Source organism: Apodemus sylvaticus, chromosome 1, assembly GCF_947179515.1.
Source record: "Apodemus sylvaticus chromosome 1, mApoSyl1.1, whole genome shotgun sequence".
Taxonomy (NCBI): Eukaryota; Metazoa; Chordata; class Mammalia; order Rodentia; family Muridae; genus Apodemus; species Apodemus sylvaticus.
The window spans coordinates 173,025,647-173,045,606 of record NC_067472.1 but is presented as its reverse complement, the minus strand read 5'-3'; the positions used below and the strand labels follow the sequence as shown (position 1 = coordinate 173,045,606).

The window sequence follows — 19,960 nt, the reverse complement described above, 5'->3', positions numbered from 1 at the left end:
TCCACTCTTCTGTTGAGGGATACCTGGGTTCTTTCCAGCATCTGGCAATTATAAATAGGGCTGCTATGAACATAATAGAGCATGTATCCTTATTACATGGTGGGGAATGCTCTGGGTATATGCCCAGGAGTGGTATAGCAGGATCTTCTGGAAGTGAGGTGCCCAGTTTTCGGAGGAACCGCCAGACTGATTTCCAGAGTGGTTGTACCAATTTGCAACCCCACCAGCAGTGGAGGAGTGTTCCTCTTTCTCCACACCCTCTCCAACACCTGCTGTCTCCTGAATTTTTAATCTTAGCCATTCTGACTGGTGTAAGATGAAATCTTAGGGTTGTTTTGATTTGCATTTCCCTAATGACTAATGAAGTTGAGCATTTTTTAAGATGCTTCTCCGCCATCCGAAGTTCTTCAGGTGAGAATTCTTTGTTTAACTCTGTACCCCATTTTTTAATAGGGTTGTTCGGTTTTCTGGAGTCTAACTTCTTGAGTTCTTTATATATATTGGATATTAGCCCTCTAGATTTTCATTCTTTTGCATTCTGACCTCCAGGTGAACCAGCACCATTTGTTGAAAGGCTATCTTTTTTTCACTGCATGGTTGTAGCTACTTTGTCAAAGATCAAGTGACCATAGGTATGTGGGTTCATTTCTGGGTCTTCAATTCTATTCCAATGATCAGCTTCCCTGTCACTGTACCAATACCATGCAGTTTTTTACACAATTGCTTTGTAGTACTGCTTGAGGTCTGGGATACTGATTCCCTCAGAAGTTCTTTTATTGTTGAGGATGGGTTTAGCTATCCTCTGTTCTTTGTTATTCCAGATGAATTTGAGAATAGCTCTTTCTAATTCTATGAAAAATTGAGTTGGGATTTTGATGGGGATTACACTGAATCTGTATATTGCTTTTGGCAGGATGGCCATTTTTACTCTCTTAATTCTGCCAATCCAAGACCATGGAATATTTTTCCATCTTCTGAGGTCTTTTTGGATTTCTTTCCTCAAAGATTTTAAGTTCTTGCCATACAGATCTTTTACTTGTTTGGTTAGAGTCACTCAGAGATTCTTTATATTGTTTGTGGCCATTGTGAAGGGTGTCGTTTCCCTAATTTCATTCTCAGCCTGATTTTCCCTTGAGTATAGGAAGGCCACTGATTTGCTTGATTTAATTATATATCTGGTCACTCTGCTGAAGTTGTTTATCAGCTTTAGGAGCTCTCTGGTGGAAATTTTTGGGTCGCTTAAGTATACTATCTTATCATCTGCAAATAGTGATAATTTGACTTCTTCCTTTCCAATTTGTATCCCTTTGATCTCCTTATGTTGTCTAATTGCTCTAGCTAGGACTCCAAGAGCTATGTTGAATAAATATGGAGAGTGCAGCCTTGTCTAGTCACTGATTTTAGTGGGATTGCTTCAAGTTTCTCTCCATTTAGTTTGATGTTGGCTACTGGTTTGCTATATATTGCTTTTATTGTGTTTAGGTATGGGCCTTGAATACCTGTTCTTTCCAAGACCTTTAGCATGAAAGGATGCTGAATTTGTCAAATGCCTTTTCAGCATCTAGTGAAATAACCATGTGTTTTTTCTATGAATTTGTTTATGTAGTGGATTACATTGATGGACTTCTGTATATTGAACCATCCCTGCATCCCTGGAATGAAGCCTACTTGATCATGGTGAATGATCATTTTGATGTGTTCTTGGATTCAGTTGGCAAGAATTTTATTGAGTATTTTTTGCATCAATATTCATAAGGGAAATGGATCTAAGGTTCTCTTATTTTGTTGGAACTTTCTGTGGTTTTGATATCAGCAAAATTGTGGCTTCATAGAATGAGTTGGGTAGTGTTCCTTCTGTTTCTATTATGTGGAATAGTTTGAAGAGTATTGGTATTAGGTCTGGTTTTAAGGTCTGACAGAATTCTGCTCTAAAACCTTCAGGTCCTGTGCCTTTTTTTTTTAAATGGGGAGACTGTCAGTGATGATTTCAATTACTTTAGGGGTTATGGGACCATTTAGATGGTCTATCTGACCCTGATTAAATTTTGGTAGTTGGTAACTGTCTAGAAAATTTTCCATTTCATCCAGATTTTCCAGTTGTGTTGAGTATAGCATTTTGTAGTAGGATTTGGTAATTTTTTAAATTTCCTCAGTTTCTGTTTTTATTTCTCTCCATTCATTTCTGGTTGTTGTTGTTGTTTTGTTTTGTTTTTTTAATTTGGAAACTCTCTCTGTGTCTTCTGGTTAATCTGGCTAAAAGTTTATCTATCTTGTTGATTTTCTCAAAGAACCAGCTCCTGCCTTTGTTGATTCTTCCATTTTTTTTTTCAACTTGGTTGATTTCAGCCCTGAGTTTGATGATTTCCTGCCTTTTACTCCTCTTGGGTTTACTACATTCTTTCTGCTCTAGAGCTTTCAGGTGTGCTGTTAAGCTGCTAATTTATGCTCTCTCCAGCTTCTTTTTGTAGGCACTCAGAGCTATGAGTCTTCCTCTTAGCACTGCTGTCATTGTGTCCCATAAATTTGGGTATGTTGGGCTTTCATTTTGATTAAATTCTAAAAAGGTTTTCATTTCTTTCCTTAATTTTTCTTTGACCAAGGTATCATTTATCAGAGCATTGTTCAGCTTCCATGTGTATGTGGTCTTTCAGTTGTTTTTTTGTTGCTATTGAAGACCACCCTTACTCCATAGTGATCTGATAGGAGGCATGGAATTAGTTCGATCTTCTTATGTCTGTTGAGGTCTGTTTTGTGGCCAATTATATGGTCAATTTTGGAGAAGGTACCATGAGTTGCTGATAAGAGGGTATATTCTTTTAATTTAGGATGAAATGTTCTATAGATATCTATTAAATCCATTTTGTCCAAAACTTCTGTTAGTTTCATTCTGTTGTTGATGCTTGGATCCATGACTCCTGGCTTCTTTCCTAGGTTTTCTATGTCTGGAGCTGTTTCCCTTTTTGATTTCATTATTGTTTCTACCTCCTTCTTTAGATCTTGGATGGATTTATTTAATTCCTTCATCTCTTTCATTCTGTTTTTCCTTAGTTCTTTAAGGACTTCTCCCTGTTTACTTGTGTTCTCCTGTATTTCTTTAAGGGAAATATGTTCTTCTTGAAGCCCTCCATGAAGCCCTCCCTCAGCATTATTACTTGTGATTTTAATCCAAATGTTTCTTTCCTGATGTGTTGGGGTATCCTGGACTTGCTGTTGTGGGAGAATGGGGTTCAGATTGTGCCATATTGCCTTAATTACTGTTAGCAATGATCCTATGTTTGCCTTTTGTCATCTTGTTATTTCTGGTGTTAGTTGGTCCTGCTGTCACTGGCTGGTGCTTCCCCCTCCTGTGTGCCTGCAGGCCTATCTCAGCAACTCTTGGTGACCTTCTTTCCCCTTGCACAAATTGCTGTGGTGTTGTTGTGTTCCTGGGTGAAGGTGGAGTCCTGGTGGAGTGTGTCCCAAGCAATCCTCTACTCTGGGGATCCCTGCCTGCCAATCTGTTACAGTCACAGGAGCAAAGATGGCAGCCACGACCCACTCTCTTATAGTTGTATTTGTGTATGTAGCTCTGTGGCCCCAATCAACTCTGGATGCAGGCTGTGCTGGCTGTCTCTTCTGCATAGCTTGGTGTATAGCTGGCTTCCTTAGCCACTTGGAGATGGTGTTTTTGTGGCAGAGGATATTCTGATCTGGAGGCGGATACCGGAAGGCTTCTGCCAGAGACCTTCAGACAGGATCCTCTGATCTTCAGAGCTGGTCTCAGTTGTGCAGGCTGCCTCTTCTGTGCTGGCTGCTGGGTAGATATCTGTCTTCCTGTGCTGCTTGGAGATGGCGCACTGTGTCAAAGTGATGCATGGAATTATTTCAATTTTGTTGTATCTGTTGAGGCCTGCTTTGTGACAAATGTTATGGTCAGTTTTAGACAAGGTACCATGACATGCTGAGAAGAAGGTTGATTCTTTTGATTTAGGATGAAATGTTTTATAGATATCTGTTAGATCCATTTGATCCACTACTTCTGTTAGTTTCACTGAATCTCAGTTTAGTTTGTGTTTCCATAATCTGCCCATTGATGTGATTAGGGTGCTGACATCTCCCACTATTATTGCGTGAGGGGAAATATGTGCTTTTGGCTTTAGTAAGGTTTCTTTTATGAATGTGTGTGACCTTGAATTTGGAGCACAGATGTTCAGAATTAAGAGTTATTCTTGGGGGAAGAACAATGTATGGATACTCTGGTCTTTCTTAGAAGGGGGAACAAAATTCCCACAGAAGGAGATACAAAGTCAAAGTATGGACTAGTGTCTGAGGGAAGGGCCATCCAGAAACTACCCCCACCTAGTGATTCATCCTATAAACAGTTACAAAACCCAGATACTATTATAGATGCCCACAAGTTCTTGCTGATAGGAACTGGATATATGGACTCCTGTCACCAGGGAGGCTCTTCTAGTGCATGACAAATACACAGGGGGACACTCTCAGCCAGCCAATGAACTGAGCACAGGGTCCCCAATGGGGGAGCTAGAGAAAGGATCCAAGGAGTTGAAGGGGTTTGCAGTGCCATTGGAAGATCAACAATATGAGTCACCCAGTACTCCCAGAGCTCCTAGGGACAAAACCATCAACCAGAGAGTGCACGTGGAGTTACCCATGGCTCCAGACACATAGGCAGTAAAGGATGGCCTTGTTGGACATCAAAGAGAGGAGAGGCAGTTTGGGACCAAGTGAACCTGTCTGCAGATTCTCTAAGAGGTTACTGAGCAGTGTAGTGAGGACCTAGGGGCAAGAGATGCAAGAAATAGAGACAAGACAGGATCAAGTCTCAGTTTATTGCAGATTTACATAGCCATTATATGGTAAAGCATTTGGCAGCAAAAATAAAACAGAATGTGGTAAGAAACCAGCAAAGTGGGAGCAGCTAGGACTGAAGTCTTCCTGCCGCCATTTGCACCAGGGAGCTAGGAGACTCCACAGCCTTCTATGCATAGCCTGCCAGGAGAGAGAGATCTCCCAGCAGTGCTTTCACTTCTGAGCGCAGAGGTGAGATCTCCAACTTCTCTCTGGAGAGGACCAGCTAGGAGCACATAGGGCCTAAGATCAGTAGAGCAGCTGGGACGGAAGTCTTCCCGCCACCATTTGCACCAGAGAGCCAGGAAACTCCACAGCCTTCTGTGCATAGCCCACCAGGAGAAAGAGGTCTCCCAGGAGTGCTTTCACTGTGAATTCAGAGGAGTAAGGACACAGGTTTACAGGCCCATAGGAGGAACTCCAGCTAGAGACAGCAATACCAACTAGCACCAGGGACAACAAGATGGCAAAAGGTAAGCACAAGAACCCTCCCAACAGAAGCCAAGGCCACATGGCAACATCAGAACCCAGTTCTCCCACCACAGCAAGTCCCAGATATCCCAACACACTGGAAAAGAAAGAGTTGGATTTAAAATTGTATCTCATGATGCTGATAGAGGGCTTCAGGAAAGACTTAAATACCTCCCTTACTGAAATACAGGAGAACATAAGTCAACAGGTAAAAGCTCTTAAAGAGGAAAAACAAATATCCCTTAAAGAAATACAGAAGATCATGGGTCAACAGGCAGAAGCCCTTAAAGAAGAAACACAAAAATCCCTTAAAGAATTATAGGAAAACACAATCAAGTGAAGGAACTGAACAAAACCATCCAGGATCTAAAAGTGGAAGTAGAAACAATAAAGAAATCACAAAGTGAGACATCTCTGGAGAGAAGATAATCCATGACAAAACCAAATGTATATGATATTTGTCCACAAATCCAGCCCTACAGAGTATAATTGATGGAAAATGTCAACAAAAGGAGGGAAACTACACCCTAGAAAAAGCAAGAAGGTAATCTTCCAACAAACCCAAAAGAAGATATCCACAGAAATATAAAAATAACATCAAAAATTACAGGAAGCTACAATCACTATTCCCTAATACCTCTTAACAAGAATGGACTCAACTCTTCATAAAAAGCCATAGAATCCCGAAATATATCTCATGTAAATCTTCAATTTTATCAGAAAATTTTTATAATTCCCCTTTTAATTAATTTAGTAATGTTTATGCCTACCATTTTATCTGCATTATTTTTCATGATAATCTTAAATTTTAATATGTCTTTCTATATACTTCCTCTTTTATCAGAAATATTTTCAATTTACCAGTAAATCTTTCATTTTGTCACAAATGTTTCTAATTCCACCTTCAATTAATTTAGAAAAAGTTTTTATATCTACCATTTTATATGTAAAATTTTCCATGAAATAGTTAACTTTAACATGTTTGTCTTTTTATTTCTTGAATTTTATCAGAAATATTTTCCATGTAAATCTTCAATGGTATCTTAAAATGTTTATAATTCCACCTTCAATCAACATAGAAGTATCTTTATGCCTATCATTTTATCTATATAATTTCCATGATAATCTTTAATTTCAACATTTTTTCTATATATTTCTTGTTTTATCAGAAATATTTTCCGTGTATATCTTCAAGTTTATCAGAAAATGTTTATAATTCCATTTTCAATCAACTTATGAATACTTTTATACATACCATTATTATATCTATATGAAAATTTCCATGATAATCTTCAATTCTAACATGTTTTCTACATTTTCTATAATTTTATCAGAAATATTTTCCATGTAAATCTTCAATTCTATCATAAAATGTTTCTATCCCACATTTCAATTTATTTAGCAATATTTTACATGTCTAACACTTTACTCTTTAATTTTCCATGAAATTTGTAAATTTAACGTGTTTATCTGAAATATTTTCCATGCAAATCTTTAATTTTATCATAAAGTGTTTTTATTTCCCTTTACTTCTCTTTTCAATAATTAAAATATAAATAAAAAAATAAAGAGTGGAGAGGCCTTTGGTCTTGGAAAGGTTCAATGCCACAGTGTTTGGGGAATACTGGGACAGGGAAGAGGAGAGGGTTGATTGGGAAATTGGGAGATGGGTTATGAGACTTTATGGTGTCCTGGAAAGGGAACAACATTTGAAAGGTAAATAAAAACATATTTAATAAAAAATGTAAAAAAAAAGAGTTCTTTATTGTAGATTTTTCCTTTCATGAGTATGAAGTGTCCTTCCTTATTCTTTTTGACATCTTTTGGTTGAAAGTTGGTTTTATTCAATATTAGAATGGCTACTCCAACTTGTTTCTTGAGATCATTTGCTTGGAAAATTGTCTTCCAGTACTTTACTCTGAGGAAGTGTCTGTCTTTGACAATGAGGTATGTTTCCTGTCTACAGCCAAAATAACATATACAGTCCATTAGTCTATGTCTTTTTATTGTGGAACTGAGTCCGTTGATGTTAAGATATATTAAGGAACTGCCACTATTGATTCCTTCTATTTTTATGTTATTTTTATGTTTGTGTTTATATCTTCTTTTGGGTTTGTTTAAAGAAGATTACTTTCTTCTATAGGATCCCCAATGGGGGGAGCTAGAGAAATGATTCAAGGAGCTTAAGGGTTTTTCAGCACCACATGGGGAACAATGATATGAGCCACCCAGTACTCCCAGAGCTTCCAGGGACAAAATTATCAACCAGAGAGTTCACATGGAGTTACCCATAGCTCCAGACACATAGGCACTCCAGACCTTTTTCTAGGTGTAATTTTCCTCCATGTGTTGGGGTTTTCTATCATTATCCTTTGTAGGAATGGATTTTTGGAGAGATGTTGCACAGATTTGTCTTTGTCATAGAATGTCTTGGTTTCTTCATCTATAGTAATTGACAGTTTTGCTAGGTATAGTAGCCTGGGCTGGCATTTTTGTTCTCTTAGAGTCCATATAGCATCTGTCCAAGATCTAACTTTTATAGTTTCTGGCGAGACGTTGGCTCTAATTTTGTTAGTTCTGCCTTTATATTTTACTTAACATTTCTCCCTAACAGATTTAATAATAAATATTTTGTGCATTTTGTATTTTGACTTCTATGTGGCAGGAGGAATTTCTTTTCTGGTCCAATCTATTTGGAGTTCTGTATGCTTTTTGTATGTTTATGTTCATCCCTTTCTTTAGTTTAGGGATGTTTTCTTCAATAATTTTGTTGATGATATTTACTGGCCCTTTATGTTGGGAATCTTTACACTGTTCTATACCTATTATCCTTAGGTTTGGTCTTCTGATTGTGTCCTGGATTTCCAGGATGTTTTCGGTTAGGAGCTTTTTGCATTTTGCATTTTCTTTGGCTGTTGTGTCATTTTTTATATGGTATCTTCTACACCTCAGATTCTCTTTTCTATCTCTTGTTCGTGATGCTTGCATCTATATGACTGCTGATCTCTTTCCTACATTTTTCTCTCTCCATGGTTGCCTTCCCTTGTGATTTCTTTTTTGCTTCTATTTCAATTTTAAATCCTGGAAGGTTTTGTTCAGTTCCTTCACCTGTTTGATTGTGTTTCCTTCTAATTCTTTTTGGGATTTTTGTGTTTTCTCTTTAAGGGCTTCTACCTGTTTACCTGTGTTCTCCTGTATTTCTTTAAGGTAGTTATTTATATCCTTCTTAACGTCCTCTATCATCAACATGAGATGTGATTTTGAATCAGAGTCTTGCTTTTCTGGAGTGTTTGGGTATCCAGGGTTTGCTGTCATGAGAGAACAAGGTTCTGGTGATGCCAAGTAGCCATGGATTCTGTTGCACATTCTTGCCTTTGCTTTTCACCATCTGGTTACCTCTTGTGTTTACTGGTCTTGCTGTCTCTGACTGTGACTTGTCTCTTCTGCAAGCCTGTGTGTCAGTGTTACTTATTTCATGTTATGTGTTCATCTAAAATGTTCTTCCCTTTTATTGAACATAAATCCTTTCCCCATACAATGTAATTTGAATATATTTCCTGTTCCTCAATTTCTTCCTGATTACTTCCCATCTTCTCTCTCATCCATACCTATTCCTTAGTTGTCTCATTAGAATAGAACAGAGTTGTATGAGTTAACCACAAAAATAATAAAATAAAGTATAATAATATAAAAGGAAAAACATCATATTGATGCTGAAGAAGAAAAGACATTAGAAAAATAAAATTTCCACAAGAGCACTCAAGAAGCAGAGACTCATTTGCTTATGAGTCCCATAAAAACACTAAACTGAAACTGTTTACTATATAAACAGAGGACTTTGTGTAGACCTGTGTAGGCTCTGTTATTCCTGGTACAATCTCTGTGCTCATGTAAGCACTGAATATTTGTTATAGAAGTATTGTTCTTCTGATGTCCTCTGTCACATCTGGCTCTCTTACTACTTATGTTTCATTTTCTATGGTGTCTTCTAAACTTTAAGAGGAAGAACTACAGGGAGACACACCTACTTAGAGCTGTCTATCCTCCCTCTCTCTGTAATTTTCTCTCTGTGTCTCTTTCTCTCTCTCATATCTCTCTCCTTCTCTTATAACTCTCCCTTTCTCTCTCTCTTCATATTGTCAAGATGTGTGTCTCTGTAGTTGCTCCTTTATTCTGCAGGAATTAAAAATGAAGCCTCAGTGGTGACAGCTGAACAATGCATTGATCTATAAGTGGAGTAGCATATGTTTAGGAGTCATATTTTGATATGAGTAGTATTGGTTTTACCCAAGGCCTTTGATGTGTCAAGTCTCTGGTTCCAGTTTTGCTCAGATATTATCAGGAATGTTTTCCATATCATAGAGTCAAATCAGACATTGATTTGTTACTCACTCAAGGTTTATACTACCTATATCTTTGCATAGTTTATGGCCATGAGTAAATGTAGATTAAATTTTTTTATGCCTTAAAAAGTGAGCATGGGATAAACCTAGACTCTCAATACATGTGTAGCTGAAGTGTATCTTGGTCTTCATGTGGATCCTCCACTAACTAAAACAGGGGATATCCTTATACTCCGTATTTGATGAGTTTTGATGTGTTATTTTGAGCAATGGGACTTTCTTGTCAGTTTTTTCAGAGAAACATAATGTCTTGCCAACAGCCTGTTTTTTGGGGGGAAGGGAGGATTCCACTGGAACTTTTAAACCAAAAACGCATTCATGAAACCCAGTCCTAATACTCATTGCTTCCTTTGCTGGCCAGAGATGGACAGTGGAATTCTGTTTCCTTCATTAAATGGATACTTCGTTATGATCACCCTCATGTAGTATGGGATGTCTCCATTGCAGCAGGTTTCTATGTTGACCCTTCAGTGCCCTATATTTCTAGCTGTTCTTGTCATCATTTCCTCCCTCAGTTGCATCTCACCTCCCACCTCATACGTGTTGATCCTATTTTCATCCCCCTTAGCACAGTTCACCCAGAAACATTATCTTCCTCTCTATTGAGATCTATGGGAATGCCAAGTTGTTTCCTTTATTTGTAACCCCTGTAGCATGTATCTTTACTATAATCTATTTAACAGCTCATATAAAGATATAAGCAAATACATACAATATTTATATTTCTAGAATTGCCATACGTTACTCAGGATAATTTTTCTACTTCCATACATGTATCTGCTAATTTCATAATATCATTTTTAACATCTGAGCATTAATATTTCATAATGTAAATGTGTCATATTTGCTATATTCATTATTCTGTGAGGGAACATCTAGGTTGTTCCCAGTGTCTGGTTTTTATAAGTAGAACGACAGTAAACATGGTTAATCAAATGTTCTGGTAGTAGGATGATGCATACTTTGGGTATATTCCCAAGAGCAATTAAGTTGGATCTTGAGGTAGATCGATTTGCATCTTTCTGCAGAAGTGGCATATTTATTTCCATAGTGGCTGTACAAGTTTGCTCTTCCACCATCACTGGAAGAGTATTCTCCTTGCTCCACATCCTTGCCAGCATGAGCTGCCACTTGTGTTGTTGTTCTTAGGCATTTTGACAGGTGTAAGATGGAATGTAAAAAGTAGTTTTGATTAATAGAATATATTCTTGTGGCCTTTCATCCCTAAATTTATTTCAATTCTACCCTATATTCCCCCCCACACACACACACAAATCCATACCCTTTGTTTCTCTCTCATTGAATAAAAATGATATCTAATTTACAATGATAAAATAAAATATAATAAAAATAAACAATCAAGTATACCATAAAACAAACTAAATAAGGCCTCGAAAAATTATAAGAATCACATGCACATATTAACACATGCACACACACAAACACACATACATTTTTCACCCTTAGATATCCTATAAAAACAAAATCAGAATCTGTAACATATATTCAAAACCTGTAAGGTTGAAAAAATTGCTCATACAAAGTATTGTGAGACAATAAAATCTTCCAAAATACCATTGAATTAATTTTGTATTGGCCATTAACTATTGGGGCTGGACCTTAAGTTTTATTTAATTGCCCAGTTGAAATCCATTAACAAAATAAAAAAAAATTGTATTTGCAGTACTTATTGTTTTGAAATAGCTTCTGTGGTAGTGATAGGGCTTGTGTTTAGTTGTCATTTCTGCACTAAGCCCTTATCTGGCTTATACATATACAACACTTTTGCATGCTGCGAGGCTCTTTATGATTTCATGCATTATAAATCCTGTTGAGTAGAGAAGGCTTTTGGATGTTTCTCCCCTCATCACCCTTTCTTAAAATCTTTCTGAATGCTTTCCTGCTGTTTTCCCTAGGTACTGAATGAAGCCAGGGATCTTTATAGAGTTCCCCATTTCAGAAATGAATGTTTCAGTTTGTTATTTTCTGATCATTGTTCAGTTATGTGCCTCTATTATTATTTTTATCAAGCATAGGAGGACTCTTCTCTGATTAAAGGTGAGAAAAATAATGATATAGGTGTATAGAAGAATTCCATTACACGCAGACTGCATTGTTGTGTTTCTTTTGTAGAACAGTAGTATTTACATTTTTCCTAAGTCTATTGTTTATTTAATCTCAGGTCTTTGGCTACCAAGTCATTGCCAGGCATTGGTACATATCATGAAATGAGACTCTGTTTGAATCAGAGAGTGGGTTGCTATTTCCACAAAGTTTGAGCTACTACTGTACCACTGTATTCTATAGGAAGCTCCTTACCATAGACTACAGGGGTCAATCTGTGTGGTGTTTCCTTTTTTCCTCCAGTAGTATGCAGAGTACCTCTGAATACTGTGAAAACTAGTCAATGGTGTAAAGGCATTAGGTAGGTGCCAATTTGACTTCTCTATATCAGTGACTTGTGAAGTGCTATCTTCAGCTTCTGTGCAGAGAACCAATAGCCTTGACTGTAACCAGAGTAGATTGGTTCTCATGGGGCCCCTTTGACCAAAGATTACATGCTACTCATTTGACAATACAGGTGTCATTTACTGGCTAGAGATGTCCATTTGGATTTTGGCTTTAATATTATTTGGTGATTCAATTGTATCTTCTAGCACATCTGTATATATTTTAAGTAGCTTCAACTGTACTGGTTTTCAAATACAACCTTTCAAAAGATCCCTAGATATAACTGTTCATTCCAATATTCCCTTCTGTATTCACCTCTTCTCTCCATTTCACATTTAATCTTTCTATAACAGTCTCACATTCCATCCATCCATAACTATACATTTTATTTCTGCTTCCTACGGTGATTCTTCACTCTCCCAGCACATTATTTTACACCTAACATCAGTGGGTATAGGAATTGTAGCCTGCTGAATTAATATTTAACAGATAAAAGTCTCTATAAATGATCAGAAAACTTTTTTTGACACTTTGTGCCTTGTTATCTCACTAAGGATGATTTTTTCCTAGCACAATTAATTTACTTTGTAAGTTTCACAGCATGTTTAAGAGTCAAGATTCCCTTTCACTGTCCCTTTCACTCGAATCAAAACAGTATACTCAAGATCATGTGATCAGTTTCCAATAAAAAGTTTTCAGAAATCTGTCATGTAATGTACATAATCCCTTGGGAAATACACAAAAAACATATTCATGACATGATCTATTATGAAGAAAATCATTGCCCAGGTAGCTGCACTGGCTCTGAGGAGTAGCAGGAGGAGCTCCACCATGGGAACAAACCTGGAGGCAAACCTGTAGGAGGCAGTGCTTGAATAAGTCTGGGAAGACCAGACAGTGAAAATGTCAGCCCTCAACTGGAAGTCCTTTGTGTATGGCTGTCTGGCCTCCATCACAGCAGAATGCAGATTGCACCAGCAATGCTGCGCAGGCTTCCTAGGGGACCATCAAGATTGGTGCACACAAGAGCTTGAAGTGATTAGCTGTGGAACGCCCAGAAGATGAAACCCTGCTGATCAATGTTGTGTGTGGAATTCTGTGTGAAGTCATATCCTCAACTATTTCTAATCTGACTGATGTTTTGAAAATCCAAATGCAAGCACAGAACAGCGCTGTTCAAGGAAGAATGATAGGCAACTTCATTAGCATTTACCAAGGAAGGGACCAGAGGACTGTGGAAGGGCATGTCCCTCACAGCCCAGAGGGCAGCCATTGTAGTCGGTGTGGAGCTTCCAGTCTTTGACATCATCAAGAAGCACCTGATACTCTCAGGCCTTAGGGGAGACACTGTCTCAGTGCACTTTCTCTCAAGCTTCACCTGTGGCCAGGTGGGGGCCTTGACCTCACACCCAGTTGATGTTGTGTGTACCTTCATGATGAATCAGAGTCCTTCATGATGGCAGTGGCACGGGCTATAAGTGTACCTTGGATTGTCTTCTGCAGACATGGACGAATGAAGGATTTATTGCTCTATATGAAGGATTTTGGCCAAATTTGTTGCTCCTCTGTCCTTGGAATATTATTTTCTTTTTGACTTATGAACTGCTGAAAAAACTGGACTTGTGACCACACAAGCCATTTTTCTGATGAATTGACTTCCATGACTTGTAGGAAGTTCTGTGCTTCTGGCTGCTTCTCACTGAACAGCTCATCACAGATTCTGGGATGGGAGCAATGTATGAAGACCAGTTTTTTTGGATTGCCATGCATTGGCACTGGATGCTTTTCATCTGCATCCAGAGCCTAGAGCATAATAACGTATACTTCCTGGTGGTTAACACTGAAGTGCCCTTTGACATCCTAGATAACTAGTATACATAATACATCTTCCTTGCTGTAGAAAACCTTCAAGGAACTCAGAACCATGTGAGCTTTCTTCCTGGAGAACAGACATGCTGCCTCTAGGCTTCCAGGTGTGAACATCAGCTCTAAGAAGGCTCTTGGATTGGTGGAGTGCTATTATTCCTCTATCACTGAGAACGTTAGTTTTCTGAGATTTTACTTTTGTACTTTTACCCCCTAGTCCTGGACAGTTGTTGGAAGTATATATTTTGCATATTGCACTGCTTTATTGTCTCTGTTTTGGCAGAAACATTCACTTACAGTAGGTAAGACTCAACCTTTGTGAGGTAACATTAACCATTTGCCCTATGATTTTTTTTTAGCAAAGTTTATTATTTCCATCCTAATCAAATGGAGATAATCATACTTAGTGAAATAGGGGTCCAATGATGGGAAAACTACAGAGGCTGCTGTGTCAAGGATACGTGTGTGCACATCTGTCAGTAAACAGTTGCTCTACCATAGGGTTTTCCTGGTCCTGGGGACCAAAAGCTTTTGCTATGAAAAGAATCCTGCGGGGGATGAAGAGATGGCTCAGTGGTTAAGAGCACTGCCTGTTCTTCCAAAGGTCCTGAGTTCAAATCCCAGCAACCACATGGTGGCTCACAACCATTTGCAACAAGATCTGACTCCCTCTCCTGGAGTGACTGAAGATAGCTACAGTGTACCTACATGTAATAAATAAAATAAATCTTTAAAAGAAACAAAAAAGAATCCTGCAGGTGAAGTCTTTTTAGTCAGCTAGTGAATCGAAGTGGTGAGACTCCAGAGTTTTAGCCTTTACTTTATCTTGAGGTGAGGTTGTTCACAAGGAAACAAACAACAACAACAACAGAAACCTCTGAGATTTTCCGAGTTAATTTCCTTGAAATTTAGAGGGAAAATGATTTTTTTTTTTTGGATTTAGTGTTTTCGAGACAGGGTTTCTCTGTGTAGCCCTGGCTGTCCTGGAACTCACTCTGTAGACCAGGCTGGCCTCGAACTCAGAAATCCACCTGCCTCTGCCTCCCAGAGTGCTAGGATTACAGGCATGCGCCACCACCGCCTGGCGGAAAATGATTTTATTCCTTCCTCTTTCATTTTTATGATGTTGGGCTCAAACCCTTGTGCATTCTGGGGATCTTCCCACTGAGCTGCACTCTGCCCACATTGATGGCGTGAGTGCCTCTTTATCTCCATTTTGATAAGAGCTGTATAGCATCCTCTGCCTATTTTTGTTTCTTCTGAGAATGTAATTAAAACCTCTTACCACTTCAAAGCTGTCTCTAAGAGGCAACAGCTTTCTAGAAGGGTGTCCAGTGCCTTCAGGTGGCCCTGTGAAAGCTCAGTAGCACTAATGGAGGCTCTAAACTGGAACAACATCTAGTACATTCCCGAGAGCCCCTTCCTCCTTGAGGTAGAAGCATGCAGGTTTTCTCTGAGTGTTGGACACTTGATTCTGGACCATTTCAAATTGTATTTTGAAATCAATGGTTCCTTTGAAAAACAGCTTGCTAAGCAGAAATTTGTTTCTAAAAGTAAAAGCTAAGACTAAGCCCTCACAGAGCAGTCATTGGTGCCTTAAAGACAATTCCCTTGCACGCCATTAGATGGCATTAGAGGATCTGAGCTGCTGCTGGCCTGCCTCCTGGCACTAGGAGTTAGAGACTTTTTTTTTATTCTGACATGAACATTCTGTTGAAGTGATAGACTCCAGAGACTTTTTCTCTAGTTGAAGGGATTGACTTTTTTAAAACTGCTTTTTAACATATTAAAATATCTTTATTTAATTAAATGTTTTCTTTATCCTTTCTTCTTTCTTTCTCTCTTTTTTTGTCTTTCTAATTTTTTTTTCTTCAATACTCCAAGACAGGGTTACTCTGTGTAGTCCTGGTTCACACTCGGTAGACCATGCCGGTCCCAACTCAGAGATCTTTCTGCTTCTGCATCCTGAATTCTGGAATTGTAAGTGTTCACCACCACCACTGGGACAAAACATACAAACAAAATCCAAAACAACAATAACAACAAAACTATTTATTTTTTTGAGTTTGAATGTAGTTTCTAAAGTACAAAAAAAGTCCATTTTGAAGATCATGTAAAGAGTGGCTAGTAGCCAGTGTTATCAATTTATTCAAATTATGGCTATGTCTATACCCAGATAAAAAGAAACCTACACTTCACTGTAAAACTTCAGCATGTTTCAAGGCGGTATTTTAAGACAAGGGTAGTGTCAATTTATTAAGTGCCTTATAGGAAAGGGTCTTAACCTGCCTTCTCTCTGGAGTTAATGTTTGTTGATGTTTCTAACTCAGAGGCAACTTAAAGCACTTGATGATGTGGGTGTGTCTGTAACACTTCACCACCTGCCATTTTCCTCAAGTATGGTGAAAACTATTTCAAAATTTTGTAGTTAAGTTGAAGGAAATTGTGTTTGTGTTGTTACTGATGTTCTGTGTTGCCAGTCTGTGATATAAAAAAATGGCTCCTGTCATCCATATTTATTCATGAGCTAAAAATTATATTTATTGTGTAAAGAGTATACATTTTTCCACAAGGTTTTCTATTTCTAGCTCTTTATGCATTGTTATACTGTGTGGCATAAACCTTGTTTCATTATTTCATAAACCGAAATAATATATGAAAAATAAAATCATTTTCTGTAAATATTTTCATATGTTGCATCAAATCTATAGTTGGGTCACTTCTGAAATTTCAATAATGAATGTCACCCATATAGATGAAGATTTTTAAACCTTGATGAATGTAATAATAATCATTAACTCATTAATACCAATGTCTCTATGACATATAAATAGTATTAACAGCATGTTTGACACTTATTATTTAGATTAGTATAGAATCTGTCTTGTGACAACTAGAGAAAATGAAATAATGTCATGTAACTGCATTATTGAATGTTAGTTGAGTGATAAACTAGGGATATCTGCATTTATTTGAGCTACTGAAACTAAACACACTGAAATGAAAACATTGCTAATTCTTTCCAGGATGTTCACAATAGGAAATTCTTGTAAGAAAATGAATTAAGTGAAAATAAATCTTGTACAGAGTAAATGAATCAGGAAAATAGATGATGAGAATTGAGGTATGATATTGATCAGGAATAGAAAACAGGTAAATCAACCATATATAACATCTAAATTATTAATCAGATTTTTATTTACTAACAATTTTTTTTAAAGGAAGAATGGTTTATTTTGGCATACAGTTTCATAGGGTTTGAGCCATCATGGATAGGGGTCAGAGGAGTTCATATCATGGAAGTCAGAATGTGCAGGAAAAGGAGACATAAAAAGAGAAGAGGGAAGTCATATCCCCAAAGACATGCCTCTAATGACCTACTTCCTTCAACTAGGCCCAAACTTCCAGCTTTTCAACACCTCCTCCCCCAGTGATGATGATGAGCAAGTAAGCCTTTCATTATATCAGAGCCCTCACATTCTTATTGTCTCTGGAAATACTCCACAGACATCCCCAGGGTTATGCTCCATTAATGTCATGATTTAGTCACTAGCAAGGCAGAGTACACATCATGGTTGATCAGAGACAATTCACAATAATATGGAGCCCACTTCCATTTTGAGACACTTTGCTTCCAGCACTGTCTCTGCTACTCATTTTCCACCCATCAGTGGGAAATCTACTTGGCTTCTTTCCAATTCCATGCTGCTTTTAAAAATGAAAAATGAAATTCAACAGGACTAGAGACAGCACTTACTTGCCAGGCATTGTCCTAGTCACCAGTGATGAACATTAAGTTGTGGTTCCTAATGCCTTGGGGCTACTCCTTCCAGAGCATCTAAACTGTCCAATGCATGAGCTTGGGACTGAGTATAAGGGCTGGTCCTGATGCTGTCTGCATGAGGCCTGACTGAAATTCTTGCTGTTTCTTGGTTTGAGTGGGAGAAATGAGAAGATGATTTACCTGGAGAAACACAAACAGGTGTAGACCTCGCTCACCCCCATCCCCAAGTCTTAACACTCAAAATAAGGCTAGAATAAATCGTTAATTCATCACAATGAACTCAGGTAGAATAATTTCTTTGATCTGTCATCTGTATCTTCTCTAGAAAGAACATACATTTGATCATGTCTCCTAGATAAAGTCACACATCAGTTTTTACTTATCAAACTACTAGCACTCACTTTTGAAACAGTTTTTCTATGTAGCACAGGTTTGCCTAGAACTTATTGGATAGCCCAGATCCATCTCAAACTTAAATTCTCTTGTCTCAGCCTCCAGCATAAGAAGTGATTCTCCACCTTTCTTCTTTGCATTCCCTCAACCTAAGTTAGTCAGACACCATGTAGACTATGGTTAATGACTCCTTTATATATCCCTAATCAGTGCAGAGTGCTGGGAGCTCTATATTCTAAGAGCATATGTGGCTCTTGGAGGGGCTCTCAGGGTGGATGAGGTCTTCTGTCTTAGCCCACAGGGATGCCCAGCACTGAGCATTCTGGTTTGACTTGGTGGCTCTGTGTGGGCAGCTTCCATCATTTTCTCTTGAGCTCTTGTCTTTGCTCGCCACATCAAAGGTTTCCTGTGAGACAAACCCAGATGTGATAGAAATAATGCAGACCACGGAATGCAGCTAGCTTGAATTCCTTATGCATTATGTGATTCGGGACAATTCCTTTCAGCCTTGGGACTTCAATTTATATGCCAATGGTCCTATGTCTACATTGTTGGGATTTGCACCCATGAATTCGAACACTCATAGACTGAAAATAACAGAACACTGCTTCTATACGGAGCATATATAGATTTTCTTCTCATTTTCATCATTGTGCCCTAAAAACATAGATGGCATCTATTCACGAGGCATTTACACTGTAGTGGATGTGGCAAGTCTTCTAGAGATGGTTTAGAATAAACAGGATGGTGTGGGAAGGAGATAGGGCAAGCAGTCTGCAATGCCAAAAGGACTTGGACAGACTGGGGTTTTGGCATTTGTTGGAGAAGCTCTAGAACCAATCCCCCCTAGAATCCAAGGGATGACTACACAGTATAAATAAAATCGGCGGAAGTTATACCCAAAATAAACAAAATGCCCAAGAAGTGCCGTCTTCCTTCTCCTTTCCCTAAATCCCTTTTACACCTGGTCATTTGGCTATCACTGAACCCAGACTTAGTTGCTGGATGCCATATCACTGAGAGAAAGCCTCTGATGTTTTCTTGTGAGAAACTGACCTTCTAAAAAGTCGATGAAATGAATTCTGAAAGCCGTATTTAGAAATCAGTCCTGGCTGTCAACTTACAGTGCTCCTTCCCTTCCTCCGTCTGCTGTTTCCTCCTGTCCCTTCACCTCCTCCTCTTCATCCAACTTTTCTTCATTCTCCACTTCTTCCTTCTCCTCCTCCTTCATCTTCACCTTTTTTCATACCTTTCTGGCAAAGGAATCAGTAGGACTTATAAAAGCCATCTCTCTCTCTCTCTCTCTCTCTCTCTCTCTCTCTCTCTCTCTCTCTCTTTGTGATGTACACAGTCTTGCTATCGAGAGATTTGAAAATAGCAGTTAATAAGGAAATGCGCATAATTTTTTTTTAATTTATTGATATATTTATTTACATTTCAAATGATTTCCCCTTTTCTGGACCCCCACTCCACGAAAGCCCCATCAGTCCTCTTCCCTCCCCCTGTTTTCCCACCCAACCCTTCCCACTTCGCTGTTCTGATTTTGCTCTATACTGCTTCACTGAGTATTTTCAGAACAAGGGGCCACTCCTCCGTTCTTCGTGTACCTCATTTGATGTGTGGATTATGTTCTGGGTATTCCAGGTTTCTAGGTTAATATCCACTTATTAGTGAGTGCATACCATGATTCACCTTTTGAGACTGGGTTACCTCACTTAGTATGATTTTCTCTAGCTCCATC

The 19,960-nt window shown here is 38.3% G+C and overlaps 1 pseudogene; it reads left to right on the top strand.

Annotated features, from left to right (window-relative positions):
* Positions 1-13,079: 13,079 nt before the first annotated feature.
* Positions 13,080-13,802, top strand: LOC127670593 (kidney mitochondrial carrier protein 1-like; annotated as a pseudogene).
* Positions 13,803-19,960: the final 6,158 nt, after the last annotated feature.